The sequence below is a fragment of the Triticum dicoccoides genome, chromosome 2B, assembly GCF_002162155.2.
Source record: "Triticum dicoccoides isolate Atlit2015 ecotype Zavitan chromosome 2B, WEW_v2.0, whole genome shotgun sequence".
Classification (NCBI taxonomy): Eukaryota; Viridiplantae; Streptophyta; class Magnoliopsida; order Poales; family Poaceae; genus Triticum; species Triticum dicoccoides.
The window spans coordinates 727,714,323-727,729,364 of record NC_041383.1 but is presented as its reverse complement, the minus strand read 5'-3'; positions in this window follow the sequence as shown (position 1 = coordinate 727,729,364).

Below are 15,042 nucleotides of genomic sequence, written 5' to 3'. Positions count from 1 at the left end.
GTGGAGCGGTGGGGACGAAGAGGGGGTCGAGGCGGAGCTCCTGAGCTAGTCGGGGGAGCGAGGGGTGGCCGGGGACGGCTGCTATGGCGAACGGCGGCGACGGTGGTGTTTGGCCGTGTGAGAGAGAGAGCGAGGGAGAGGAGGGAGGAACTAAGGGAGAGTGAGAGAGCAGGGGGGAGAGGCGTGGCGTCGTCCGGGGCATCGAGCGAGGAGGGGAGGGCAGGCAGGCAGGGAGAGAGGTGGCGTGGCGCGGTGGCGCGCGCGCGCGCCGGCCACACTCCCCTCCCTCTGTCGAGGACGAAGACGACAGAGGAGGGAGGTGGGCTGGGCCGCCTGCTGGCTGGGCCGCACAGTGGAGGAGCCCAGGTAAGTTTCTCCCTTTTATTTATTTTCTGTTTTCTAATTTCTGACATTTGTTTTGATTTTAAAAAAAATATTAAATCATTTTATTAACTTATGCCAATTTTTGCAGGAGCTAGGTATATTATTCCAGAGCTCCTTTATAATTGGCATAATATTTGGACATATATTAATATATATAATTAATATATTTCCAATGCAAATATTTATGCATTAATTCCAAAAGCCCAAAATAAATACCTATGAGCTCTTAAAAATATTGGTTTGATTTTTATCTCTGTCCAATATTTTCAGAGAGCCACATGAGCATTTTCTTGGACCCTTTTGGAGAAATTTTTATTTGGATCATTTTCAAAATGATTCTGAGGGTTTCACAGATCCCCATTTCAAGTTTCTGATGAAAGAGTAAACATGATGCAACACTCTAATGCATGACTAGCTAGGGTGTGACAATTAGCTGATCACTAGGGTCAATCAATGTTAATACCATCTTTCTTCAACACACATACAAGATATCCCTTAAAATGAACTAAGTCGGACAAGCTTTTATCTTCCAACTCTCCAAGTTGTTGTTTAGCTTAACCAACTGGCTTAGGGGTATCCAACACAGATTCTTGGAGAAAAGGTGGTTTACAAGGAAACCAACTTGATCACGAACTCAACATAGCGGTTAGGTGGCAACCTACTGATACTTCCGAGAAGATATTCAGAAAATCACGAACCACCGATATGCTACTAAACTCGAGAACAATCTTGTTGTTCAGGGCAAGATGATATGATCAAGCGAGCAAGGGATTGACACAATCCGAACTCATTGATCGAAGAGTGCACCAGGGATATGGACTAGGTAGCACGATCAACCTTAGGATGGTGATTCAATAACCAACATGATAAGGATGTAATTATTGCCCTTTAACTACCAAGCAACGGAGTTGCTTGGAGTATAGATTTCACACATCACGATTCACTTGTCGGCATTCCGGTTATTATAACACAGGGACCGAGGTGTGAATAATGATGGAGAGAGTATCACTGTATCAAGAGTTCATAAGAGAAGGTGCAACCCTCATGACATTCCTGACATAAAGTGGGTAATACTTCAGGGTAGAACAGAACAAAAGCTAGGTTGGCATTTTGATCTGCGGAGTACAACTGCTTTGACCCAATCCGGGAAATGGATAAGGTACTGGAGTTTGTTTCTCCCAGTCATTCCGGAATAGAATGGCTTGATGGACCACAAGAGTAATAGGTATCGATGAACGAATGCACGCATACTGTTGACTATCAATTGATGGACGAGGGTCGGAATACAACTAAAGAGGGACAACTCAAAGGAACATACGATTTTATGAGTTGTGGATGCATGGATTAGCATGTCGAACGAGTTCAACATATTTCTTCCGGGTAACCCTACGCGGAGAAGGTAGGACTGGCAGAGTCACATCTTAGAATCGAGAACTCGTCAAGAGCACTCTGGTTGTGATCTTTAACTTCTGCCATGTGTAGTTCATGGTATTTGGAAGAACGATATACCATGAACCTCGAGGACTATCGCAAAGGTTACTAATATCTTGAAGGAACTAGCAAACACTATCAACATGAAATAAGTAGGGTGAATCTCGGGTTCAAGAACCCGGGAGTAGAATACCTACTACTAAGTTGCATCACGGGATGCTTTCGAGAATGACGGCCAGAATCATCACGCTGGGAACACAAATCATGGCTAGCTTACTAGGTGGTACTCTAAGACACCTAGGGTCATAATACTAGCTCCAAAATATATACTGAGGCAATGAAGTACCTCAACACACTAGTTGGTGTGTTTAATCTGGCCAAAGGAACATCGGAACGGTAAGAAGAGATTTGCCAATGCATCAGACTGTTTAGAAACCTGAGATGACTCGGACAGCATAACGGCTGTAAATGCTCGAAAAAGGTTTAAGACATCCTGCAAATGGTGGCATAACCACTCGATCATCATAATATCAAGGTTCTGAGATCAACTATGAATACACGGAGATAGTAGGAACAGAACTGGGGCTTGAATCCATCAATCCTATAGTTCTACGGATTAGTAACACATGATCCTGATAGTAAGAAGAGAAAGCCTAGTTTCTTAACCCCGTAGAAAGATAGGATGACTCAGATCAGAAGGTCATAAGGTAAAGGAGTAAAAAGAGCCTTACGTTCCCATCCCACAATCAATTCCCTTACATAACTAAAGCATTTCTAGACTCAACTTCGACCAGTTTGGCTAGGTAATCCTACAGGCAGTCAAGCTCTAATACCAAAGCTGTCAGGACCCCGACTCAATGCCACATCGATCTAGCATGTAACACCTCATATCACTTTGCGGCCTCACGCACGGTATTCCCACAGGTGTCGCCTTACCTTTGCCCGAGACCGTTTGCGCCTTTTGGCACACGTATATGATAGTGTCGCTAGCATCCATATGATAAGGAGCCCGGGCTGACATGGCTAGTCGTAAACCCAAAGTGGCACAAACTTACAGGGACAGGCATCCATGACCCAGCATCGAACGTGTCGGTCATCAGCGAGTGAATCCAAGCTGTAGCACTGGGCTAATAGGACTCCGGTGAATCGGGCTATAGCGGGCTAACAGGACTCCGATATTCATCGCGTGACATTTCCCCGAAGGGACAGACACAGGAACGAAGAAGGACACATGCCGGCCGGCCTAAGTGTTCCGGAGCAGTAGCAAGCTACCATGGCTCAGTGGAAACACTAGGAGACATTTCCCAGTAAGAGAGGCTACTAAGGACAAACAACTAGATAGTCAGATCCCACACATACCAAGCAGTTCAATAACATACACACAATGTGCTCGATATGTGCAAATACAACATGGCATCACAACATGACTCTACAACTCAAGTATTTTATTCAATAGGCTTCGAGGAGCGAGATATTACAAACACGGGTCTCATGACCCAACATTCAGAGCATACAAGTCAAAGCACAAGCGGAAGATTAACATGTCTGAGTACAGACAACTATAAATGAAAAAGGCTGAGAAGCCTGACTATCTACCAGATACTGCCGAGGGCTCAAGATCGTAGCTGAGCTAACAAGCTAAACGTCGAAGTCCACGCGAAACTACTAGTGAGACGGAAGTCTCTCTGCAAAAACATAAATTAAGCAACGTGAGTACAAATGTACCCAGCAAGACTTACATCAGATCTAACTACATATGCATCATTATCAACAAAAGGGGTGGTGGGGTTTAACTGCACCAAGCCAGGTTTGACTCGGTGGCTATCCTAAACTACGACTGCAAGTAACTCTTTTGAGGTGGCGCACACGAGTCCACATATTCACCATATCAATACACCACTATGGATCCGCTCCCGTCTCCCTACGAGAACGCCATCCATAGCACTCACGCTTATCTTGCGTATTTTAGAGTATCCACTTCAAGTTATCTATGAACTGTATATGCAACCCAGAAGTCCTTTACCGTGGACACGGCTATTCGATTAGATAATGTTAACCCTGCAGGGGTGTACTTGTTCACACACGCTCTCGCCACTTACCGCCATGTACACATCATGTATCTCGGCAACCTTCAAGCGGAAGCCTGGCGAGGGAGTCAGCCACGACCTGACTAACCACACAAGTCTCTCGTCCAGGTTTATCGCCTATTCGGGTTCCATCCGCAAGGAGATCCGGCCGGGGGTGTCGCTCACGGCCCCAAACAATGTGTGCAGGGTTCCCAAGCCCACCATCCGGGTGCTACTTGGTACACCGGGCTACTGTGCCTAGTCTGTCCCAAGCCCACCTGTACCGGGTGCCACTTGGTAGACTACTAACACTACCTACAAACACCAGAAACTAGTTGCAACTCCTGGACAGAGATCATGTTGATTAATAAGTCGAGAGGGGTCGAGTTACCGGAACCCAATGTGTGGTAGTAACTGATCATGGATCACAAACACATGACTCAGTTCCTAAGGACGGCTTCAATGAGACAACCCACCATGTACTCCTACATGGCCTCTCACCGCTACCTTTACCAAATCGTGTTCACACAGTTAGCTCACACACAGTAGGACATGTTCACACACCTCCAATTCATCCCCGATGAATCAGACCGGACTCAACTCTAAGCAGTAGCAGGCATGACAAACAAGCATGAATGAGTAGGCACAACAGGGCTCAAACAACTCCTACTCATGCTAGTGGGTTTCATCTATTTACTGTGGCAATGACAGGTCATGCAGAGGATAAAGGGGTTCATCTACCGCAGCAGGTAACAGATGAATCGTTGTTGTCCTAATGCAGTAAAAGAGAGCAGGAGCGAGAGAGTGGGATTGTATCGGAATGAACAAGGGGGTTTTGCTTGCCTGGCACTTCTGAAGATGATATAGCTCTTCATCGGTGTCATCGAACTCATCGTTGGAACATCATCTACTGAGGGGGGGACAAACACCGGCAACAGAGAAAGAACACAATCAATGCAATGCAACAATATGATGCATGAATGTGACATGGCAATATGATGTGGTTTGTGCTAATGCAACTAAAACCAGATTAAATGAAGTTGGTTTGAATCCAAAATTCAAATTCAAACTCCACATGTGGTTATTTAAATGCCATTTAATTGAATTGTCCTAAACAGTAGTCATAAGTTGTTCTATCATGCATGAAAATGGTACAGATGGATAGATTGGATTTTTCTGATCATTTTTCATACATAAATTATTGCATTCTGAGTTATAGTTGAATTTATATGAATTTTTGAAGTTTTGGATATATTCTAGAATTTTCTGAATTATTTATAAATCCAGAAATTGATTAACTGCGTCAGCATTGCGTCACTATGACATCAGCAGGTCAACTGCGGCTGACCAGGTCAGACCTGACCAGTGGGGTCCACTGGTCAGTCACACAGAGTCAGCTACAGAGGCTGACATGTGGGACCCAGTCAAAGCTGACGTGGCCAAGTCAAAGTTGACAGGCGGGGCCCACTGTGATTAACCTAAACTAACAGAAGTTTAAGCCGTGGTTAATTAAGGGCGTGGGGCCCATATGTCAGTGAGAGATGGGGCTATGAGCAAGGTCATTAGTGGCTAAGTAAGTGCGCCACATCGGCGTCACCGTAGTTCAGCCGACGGTGACCAAAACCATGGCGGCAACACGCCGGAGTTGCTCGGGTTTCGTGTACAGGCAGCGGTTTGAGCCGCGGTTGGTCCCTAGAGGTAGCTGGTGTTGTAGCGCGTCGGCTGGTGGAAGTAGCCGGGCCGGGGGTGGCCGGAGTGGACGGCCACGAGCTCAAAGGCGGTGGCTGGAGTTCGGTTGTGCACGGGGTCGTGTTGTGGTGCACGAGGAGGACGGTGGTGGGGTGATATGTGCTACTGGGAGCATGCTGAGCACGATGGAGTGCTCGGACACGAGCTCCAGTGACTAGCGCGGCGGCGGCGACATCGCTGGCGGTGGTAAGCTCGCGGCTCCGGCGGATTCGATAGCTACGCGATGCAAACGTGGCAGGGAAGAGGGGGAAAGATTCTAGTGCTCATGGTGAACTCGCAAAGCAGGCTAGTGGGCTCGGGGACGGCTTGGTGAGGACGAAACAACGACGGCGATCTCGGGTGCCCGAGGAAGAAGACGAGGGCGAAGGCGGCTCCACAGGGCATCCAGCGTCTTGTGGCTCGGCGGAGAGGACAGGGGCGTCACTTCAGAGCTCGGAGGCGCGTCGGAGGGGCTCGGAGATGGCTGTGGCCGTGGTGGAGCTCGTCAGCAGCGACGGTTGCGCTCTGTTCTTGCGAGAGAGAGGGCCAGAGGAGGGGATGAGGACGGGAGGAGAGTGAGAGAGGCCCAGAAGGGTGCGTGGCGCGCATTGAGGCGTCCAGGGCGTTGGGGGCGCAGGCAACCAGGCAGGAGGTGGCTCGGGCGCATGTGCGCACGCGACGAGCACGCGCTCTGCCTACTGGCCTAGGGAGGAAGACGATAGGGCAGGTGGAGGTGGGCTGGGCCGGCACAGCGCCAGGTCTGATGGGCTGCACAGTAGGTAGGTCCAGGTAACTTCTCTCTCTCTCTCTCTCCTGCTTTCTAGTTTAAATTGTTTCTGTTTTTCTATTTCTGACATTTGTTTTAATTTGGTTTTTGAACCAAACTAATTTTGTTGCTTCTGATAAATTTTGCAGGGACTAAAAAGGATTATTCCAAAGCCCCACAACAAAAATCAGAATTATTGGAGCAATAAATTATTTATAGTATTTATTTGCTCCAATTCAAAATACAATATGTGTTAATTCAACAATCCAAAATGTCATGCAAAAATGTGCATCACCTCTGGTTGCTGTTTCCAGCATTTCCAAAAATGATGAACATTTTTGAAGGCCATTTGGGTTCACTGAAAAATATTTTAGTTGAACCTGGTGGATTCCTTTTATGCTAGGGTTTGAACATCCCCCATTTCAAGTTCATTTGAAAAGTTAAACATGATGCACACATGAAGGGCTAGCCTACTGCATACCAGGACTAGGGATGTGACATCGAGCTTATCAAGTTGAAGTTTTTTTCACATAAGCATCGCAGCCCCAAACTTTAAGAAATGACAACTTTGGTTTCTTGCCAAACCATAGTTCATAAGGCGTTGTCTCAACGGATTTTGATGGTGCCCTATTTAACGTGAATGCGGCCGTCTCTAATGCATAACCCCAGAACGATAGCGGTAAATTAGTAAGAGACATCATAGATCACACCATATCTAGTAAAGTGCGATTACGACGTTCGAACACACCATTACGTTGTGGTGTTTCGGGTGGCGTGAGTTGCAAAACTATTCCGCATTGTTTAAAATGTAAACCATACTCGTAACTCAAATATTCTCCTCCATGATCAGATCATAGAAACTTTATTTTCTTGTTACGATGATTTTCAACTTCACTCTGAAATTCTTTGAACTTTTCAAATGTTTCAGACTTATGTTTCATTAGGTAGATATACCCATATCTGCTTAAATCATCTATGAAGGTGAGAAAATAATGATACCCGCCGCAAGTTTCAATATTCATTGGACCACATACATCAGTATGTATGATTTCCAACAGATCTGTTGCTCGCTCCATATTTCCGGAGAATGGCGTTTTAGTCATCTTGCCCATGAGGCATGGTTCGGAGGTACCAAGTGATTCATAATCAAGTGATTCCAAAAGTCCATCAGCATGGAGTTTCTTCATGCGCTTTACACTAATATGACCTCAACGGAAGTGCCACAAATAAGTTGCACTATCATTATTTACTCTGCATCTTTTGGCTTCAACATTATGAATATGTGTATCACTACTATCGAGATTCATCAAAAATAAACCACTCTTCAAGGGTGCATGACCATAAAAGATATTACTCATATAAATAGAACAACCATTATTCTCAGATTTAAATGAATAACCGTCTCGCATCAAACAAGATCTAGATATAATGTTCATGCTCAACGCTGGCACCAAATAACAATTATTCAGGTCTAACACTAATCCCGAAGGTAGATGTAGAGGTAGCATGCCGACGGTGATCACATCGACTTTGGAACCATTTCCCACGCGCATCGTCACCTCGTCTTTAGCCAGTGTCCGCTTAATCTGTAGTCCCTGTTTTGAGTTGCAAATATTAGCAATAGAACCAGTATCAAATACCCAGGTGCTACTGCGAGCTCTGGTAAGGTACACATCAATAACATGTATATCACATATACCTTTGTTCACCTTGCCATCCTTCTTATCCGCCAAATACTTGGGGCAGTTCCACTTCTAGTGACCAGTCTGTTTGCAGTAGAAGCACTTAGTCTTAGGCTTAGGTCCCGACTTGGGTTTCTTCTCTTGAGCAACAACTTGTTTGTTGTGCTTCTTGAAGTTCCCCTTCTTCTTCCCTTTACCCTTTTTCTTGAAACTGGTTGTCTTGTTGACCATCAACACTTGATGCTTCTTTTTGATTTCTACCTCCGCAGCCTTTAGCATTGCGAAGAGTTCGGAAATAGTCTTGTTCATCCCTTGCATATTATAGTTCATCACAAAGGTCTTGTAGCATGGTGGCAGTGATTGGAGAATTCTGTCAATGACACAATCATCCGGAAGATTAACTCCCAGTTGAATCAAGTGATTGTTATACCCAGACATTCTGAGTATATGCTCACTGACAGAACTATTCTCCTCCATCTTGTAGCTGTAGAATTTATTTGGGACTTCATATCTCTCAATCGGGGCATTTGCTTGAAATATTAACTTCAACTCCTGGAACATCTCATATGCTCCATGACGTTCAAAACGTCGTTGAAGTCCCGGTTCTAAGCCGTAAAGCATGGCACACTGAACTATCGAGTAGTCATCAGCTTTGCTCTACCAAACGTTCACAACGTCCGCAGTTGCATCTGCAGCAGGCCTGTCACCCAGCGGTGCTTCCAGGACGTAATTCTTCTGTGCAGCAATGAGGATAATCCTCAAGTTACGGACCCAGTCCGTGTAATTGCTACCATCATCTTTCAACTTAGATTTCTCAAGGAACACATTAAAATTCAACGGAACAACAACACGAGCCATCTACCTACAATCAACACAGACATGCAAAATACTATCAGGTACTAAGTTCATGATAAATTCAAGTTCAATTAATCATATTACTTAAGAACTCCCACTTAGATAGACATCCCTCTAATCATCTAAGTGATCACGTGATCCAAATCAACTAAACCATAACCTATCATCACGTGAAATGGAGTAGTTATCAATGGTGAACATCATTATGTTGATCATATCTACTATATGATTCATGCTCGACCTTTCGGTCTCAGTGTTCCGAGGCCATATCTGCATATGCTAGGCTCGTCATGTTTAACCTGAGTATTCTGCGTGTGCAAAACTGGCTTGCACCCGTTGTAGATGGACGTAGAGCTTATCACACCCGATCATCACGTTGTGTCTGGGCACAACGGACTTTGGCAACGGTGCATACTCAGGGAGAACACTTTTATCTTGAAATTTAGTGAGAGATCATCTTATAATGCTACCGTCAATCAAAGCAAGATAAGATGCATAAAGGATAAACATCACATGCAATCAATATAAGTGATATGATATGGCCATCATCATCTTGTGCTTGTGATCTCCATCTTCGAAGCACCGTCATGATCACCATCGTCATCGGCGCGACACCTTGATCTCCATCGTAGCATCGTTGTCGTTTCCCCACCTATTGCTTCTACGACTATCGCTACCGCTTAGTGATAAAGTAAAGCAATTACAGGGCGATTGCATTCCATACAATAAAGCGACAACCATATGGCTCCTGCCAGTTGCCGATAACTCGGTTACAAAACATGGTCATCTCATACAATAAAATATAGCATCACGTCTTGACCATATGACATCACAACATGCCCTGCAAAAACAAGTTAGACATCCTCTACTTTGTTGTTGCAAGTTTTACGTGGCTGCTACGGGCTGAGCAAGAACCGTTCTTACCTAAGCATCAAAACCACAATGATAGTTCGTCAAGTTAGTGCTGTTTTAACCTTCTCAAGGACCGGGCGTAGCCACACTTGGTTCAACTAAAGTTGGAGAAACTGACACCCGCCAGCCACCTGTGTGCAAAGCATGTTGGTAGAACCAGTCTCGCGTAAGCGTACGCGTAATGTCGGTCCGGGCCGCTTCATCCAACAATACCACCAAACCAAAGTATGACATGCTGGTAAGCAGTATAACTTGTATCACCCACAACTCACTTGTTATCCACTCGTGCATATAACATCAACGCATAAAACCTAGGCTCGGATGCCACTGTTGGGGAACGTAGTAATTTCAAAAAAAATTCCTACGCACAAGCAAGATCATGGTGATGCATAGGAACGAGAGGGGAGAGTGTGTCCACGTACCCTCGTAGACCGAAAGCGGAAGCGATAGCACAACGCGGTTGATGTAGTCGTACGTCTTCACGGCCCGACCGATCAAGCACCGAAACTACGGCACCTCCGAGTTCTAGCACACGTTCAGCTCGATGACGTCCCTCGAACTCCGATCCAGCCGAGTGTCGAGGGAGAGTTCCGTCAGCACGACGGTGTGGTGACGATCTTGATGTTCTACCGTCGCAGGGCTTCGCCTAAGCACCGCTAAAATATTTTCGAGGAGGACTATGGTGGAGGGGGGCACCAAACACAGCTAAGAGACGAATGATCAATTTTTGTGTCTAGAGGTGCCCCCCTGCCCCCGTATATAAAGGAGCCAGGGGGAGGGGCGCCCGGCCAAGGAGGAGGCGCGCCATGGGGAGTCCTACTCCCACCGGGAGTAGGACTCCCTCCTTCCTTGTTGGACTTGGAGAAGGGGGAAAGAGGAGGCAGAGAGAGGAAGGAAAGGGGGGGCGCCACCCCCTCTCCTTGTCCTATTTGGACTAGGGGGTAGGGGCGCGCGGCCCTGCCCTGGCCGCCTCTCCTCTTCTCCACTAAGGCCCACTATGGCCCATTAAGCCCCCGGGGGGTTCCGGTAACCTCTCGGTACTCCAGTAAAATCCCGATTTCACCCGAAACACTTCCGATATCCAAATATAGGCTTCCAATATATCAATCTTTATGTCTCGACCATTTCGAGACTCCTTGTCATGTCCGTAATCACATTCGGGACTCCGAACAAACTTCGGTACATCAAAACTCATAAACTCATAATATAACTGTCATCGAAACCTTTCGTGCGGACCCTACGGGTTCGAGAACAATGTAGACATGACCAAGAACTGTTTCCGGTCAATAACCAATAGCGGAACCTAGATGCTCATATTGGCTCCTACATATTCTACAAAGATCTTTATCGGTCAAACCGCATAACAACATACGTTGTTCCCTTTGTCATCGGTATGTTACTTGCCCGAAATTTGATCATCGGTATCTCAATGCCTAGTTCAATCTCATTACCGGCATGTCTCTTTACTCATTATGTAATACATCATCTTGCAACTAACTCATTAGTCACATTTCTTGCAAGGCTTACTGTGATGTGTATTACTGAGAGGGCCCAGAGATACCTCTCCGACAATCGGAGTGACAAATCCTAATCTCGAAATACGCCAACCCAGCAAGTACCTTTGAAGACACCTATAGAGCACCTTTATAATCACCCAGTTACGTTGTGACGTTTGGTAGCACACAAAGTGTTCCTCCGGTAAACGGGAGTTGCATAATCTCATAGTTATAGGAACATGTATAAGTCATGAAGAAAGCAACAACAAACTAAACGATCAAGTGCTAAGCTAACGGAATGGGTCAAGTCAATCACATCATTCTCTCAATGACGTGATCTCGTTAATCAAATGACAACTCTTTTGTCCATTGTTAGGAAACATAACCATCTTTGATAAACGAGCTAGTCAAGTAGAGGCATACAGTGACACTCAGTTTGTCTATGTATTCACACATGTATCATGTTTCCGGTTAATACAATTCTAGCATGAATAATAAAAATTTATCATGAAATAAGGAAATAAATAATAACTTTATTATTGCCTCTAGGGCATATTTCCTTCACCGAGCTCTTCCTCGGTCCACTCCAGACTTTCCTTTAGTCCGGAGACCTCAACAACATGGGAGGTAGCAGACAGTAATGACGCCTGCTTATTCACATAGACATTTCATAGTTAGTCTCCTATTTGATCATCTATCCAGCTTTTCTTTCCGAACACCAGACAGTGTATCAGTGGCTACTGTCTATACTATGACATTCCTTATATATATATATACATCTGGGCTATTATGTTACGCATAATAGAATATTATTCTGTTACCCTACTTAAACTGACGTGGTTCACAGGTTGGACTGATGTGTTTTTCAACCAGAACTGATCTTCCTGTGTGCACAACGGACGGAAACAGGGGATGCAACGTCGATCTTCCGGTCGTTCTCCGGCGCGATGCTGCGGGCCATTCGTTGCTAGAGGAGACATGTAAGGGGTTCTGCACGTGCGCGCGCTCAGCTGGATGTTTTTTGAGATTATTTTCATCCGTAATTTATGTTTACAAGTATTGGTGTTCTTGGTCGTCTTCCACGCCTACCATGGAAATCTGTTCTTCTTTTTCTGTTGTTTTACTTTCGAATTGGTGTTGCAGGGAGAGATATAAGGACTGTATGAAAAGATTTGCGTTGTCAATTTTGCTTTTTTGAGTTGTTTCTACCACGGATTCCCGTGTAATTTTGTCGTTGGCGGAAGTTGTGTATGGCGGCTGACTGTAAGCTGCGATTTCTTGTAATTCGATCAAACTGTGTAATTAAGTTGCGTGTTTTTCAGTGTTGTTTTGAATTGCTGCCGTATGTGTAGTTGGACTACTTCGTGTCAAAGTTTTGTTTCTGTGTGTTGATATCGGAGCCGCACCGATGGCTCTGCACTTTGATTATAAAGCCTGCGCCCTCTGTCACTTTCATTCTACGAGCTGCAACCAAAGAAAAGGGAGATGGATCCTGAGCTGGGAAAGGTTACAGAGGAGGAGGGGGACGCCATAGATGTGAGGGCTGCAGTAGCGGAGCAGAGGAGGAGGAGGCGCAGGCGCAGGCAGATGGCGCGACATGCTGCCGAGGAGGAACTGGAGGCAGAGTTCAACAGACGGCTTGCGCGTGAGGTGATGGATACTTGCAACTCCAATGAATTGGAGCTTCTTTTCCCAGAGGGCAGGGGAAGGAACCATATTCAGATCATTAGTTGGGCTAGGGCGAGAGCAGCCACGGCTCCACATCCATCCACCAGGGCAAAATGGCGTCGTTTCTTTGATCATTATGACTGAAGTAGTGAATATTATGTTTTTAAGATTTTTGTTGCGAGGGAGCAGATGTTCGAATGACTAAATGAATTCAACTTTGTTTTTGTCTCTGAATGTGTTGTTTTGTCTGCATATGTTCGACATGTGCACCTTTGAACTGCTTGTTTTTCTGAAGTTGAACTGATTTGCGGTCAAATGTTGCATGGCTTGTGTAATAACTATTTCCTACCAGCTGGCTGCCCATCTGCCTATTTATTATTTTTATAATCTACGAGTGTCCCTAACTATAAGCGCTATCCATCTATGTGTGGTGTGTGGCCAAGTCTTCCCCCTCCCTTTTCTTCCTTCTTCCAGAATCAGATCTAGGTTCCTCTCTCTTCTCTTTGTTGCCTTTTTCTCTGTTCCTGTGTGTTCGATGGAGGATTGTTCATGCGGATGTCTGGTAAAGATGGCGCGCATAGCTGACGGCTGTGTTGTACGAGTCTGGTTTGGAGCTCACTCAGACTCAGCGCTGTGGGCAACTTTCTTGTTTGCTGTACGGCAACCATGGGTTTCGTAGACCCTATGTTTGTCGCCTGACGGATGGTGACTTGAAGGAATCATGGGTATGTGTTTCTATTCGTTTTGTTTTCTACTTTCTTGTTGGTTTCTGTTTGAAACCCATGGACTGGATCTGGAGTTTTGTCTTATGAATAGCTTGTCTATATTTTCTTAATTTGGTTTTGTCAGATTTTAACAGTATGGATTTCTGTGTGTATTTGTTCATTACTGCAGTTTTGTCTTATGAATAGCTTGTCTATATTTTTTTAATTTGGTTTTGTCAGAAGTATGGATTTCTGTGTGTATTTGTTCATTACTTAACAGTATTTAAACCATTTTTTGTATAATCCCTGATCTGTTTATGAATAGATGTTTTTACTGTAGGTGTCTTGTTATGTATATTTTTCAGTTTAATCAGTTCACATGTCTAGTTAGTTTTGTGTTATTGTTTTGGTTTAGATTTTTTTCCATTTTAGTTTGTTATGCAAATCGTTACTATATGTGTGTAAAAATTCAGTTATGTCAGGTGTTCATTTTGTTTTGTACTCCCAGGCCCATTTGCAGAAATGTCACCCAGGATCAGGATTGTTGCTCCTAGTTCCGGTGTTCTGAAGATGGAGACTTCAGACAAGAATGGGTATCAGTTGATGGATGTTGCCTACCACATCGACTTTGATGGTTGCATCAACCTAACTACTGGGTGGAAGGAGTTTGCAGCTGAGTCTGGATTTGAGGATGGTGATGTGGTTATGGTTATGTTCTCAAGAGAATACGACTCTCTGACGTTCAGAATTTATGTGTTGTAGGTTTAAATGTGGCAAATGACGCCGGCTGTGAGATTTGTGTGTGGTTGATTATGTTGCAGTATTTTTTCTTTTAAAACATTTGCTTGTGAGATGGTTGAATTGATTGGTATTATGAGAATGGTATGGAACTAGTTATGTAATGTTTTTCCTATTGTTCTGCTCAATTATAACTGTTTTATTTATACATTCTTTATATTAGTACTGGAACAATTTCTACAGTTGAACTGATGGGCATCCTTTGTTTTGACTGGTATATTTTTCATGTTCATAACTCGCAGACGGTGCTATACGCTGATAATTTTTTTAGAATCCCTTTTTGTTATTGAGTTTGCTGAACTTTACATTCTGTTAATGATAGTACTTATCTATTTTAGGCTGTCAATTACCAATCAAATTTATTTGTTGTATAATATTTTTTTCTTACTTTTTTACATTAAGTTTGGAGCACGTATTTTTATTTTTTATAGATGAATAATGATAGTTTTGGTATTTAAAAAAAAATTAATCTTCGCTGCATAGTACTTTCTTTTTTGTACTTGAACCTTATGAATTGTAGTAGTTGAACTTCTTTGTAAATTCGTTTCTGAA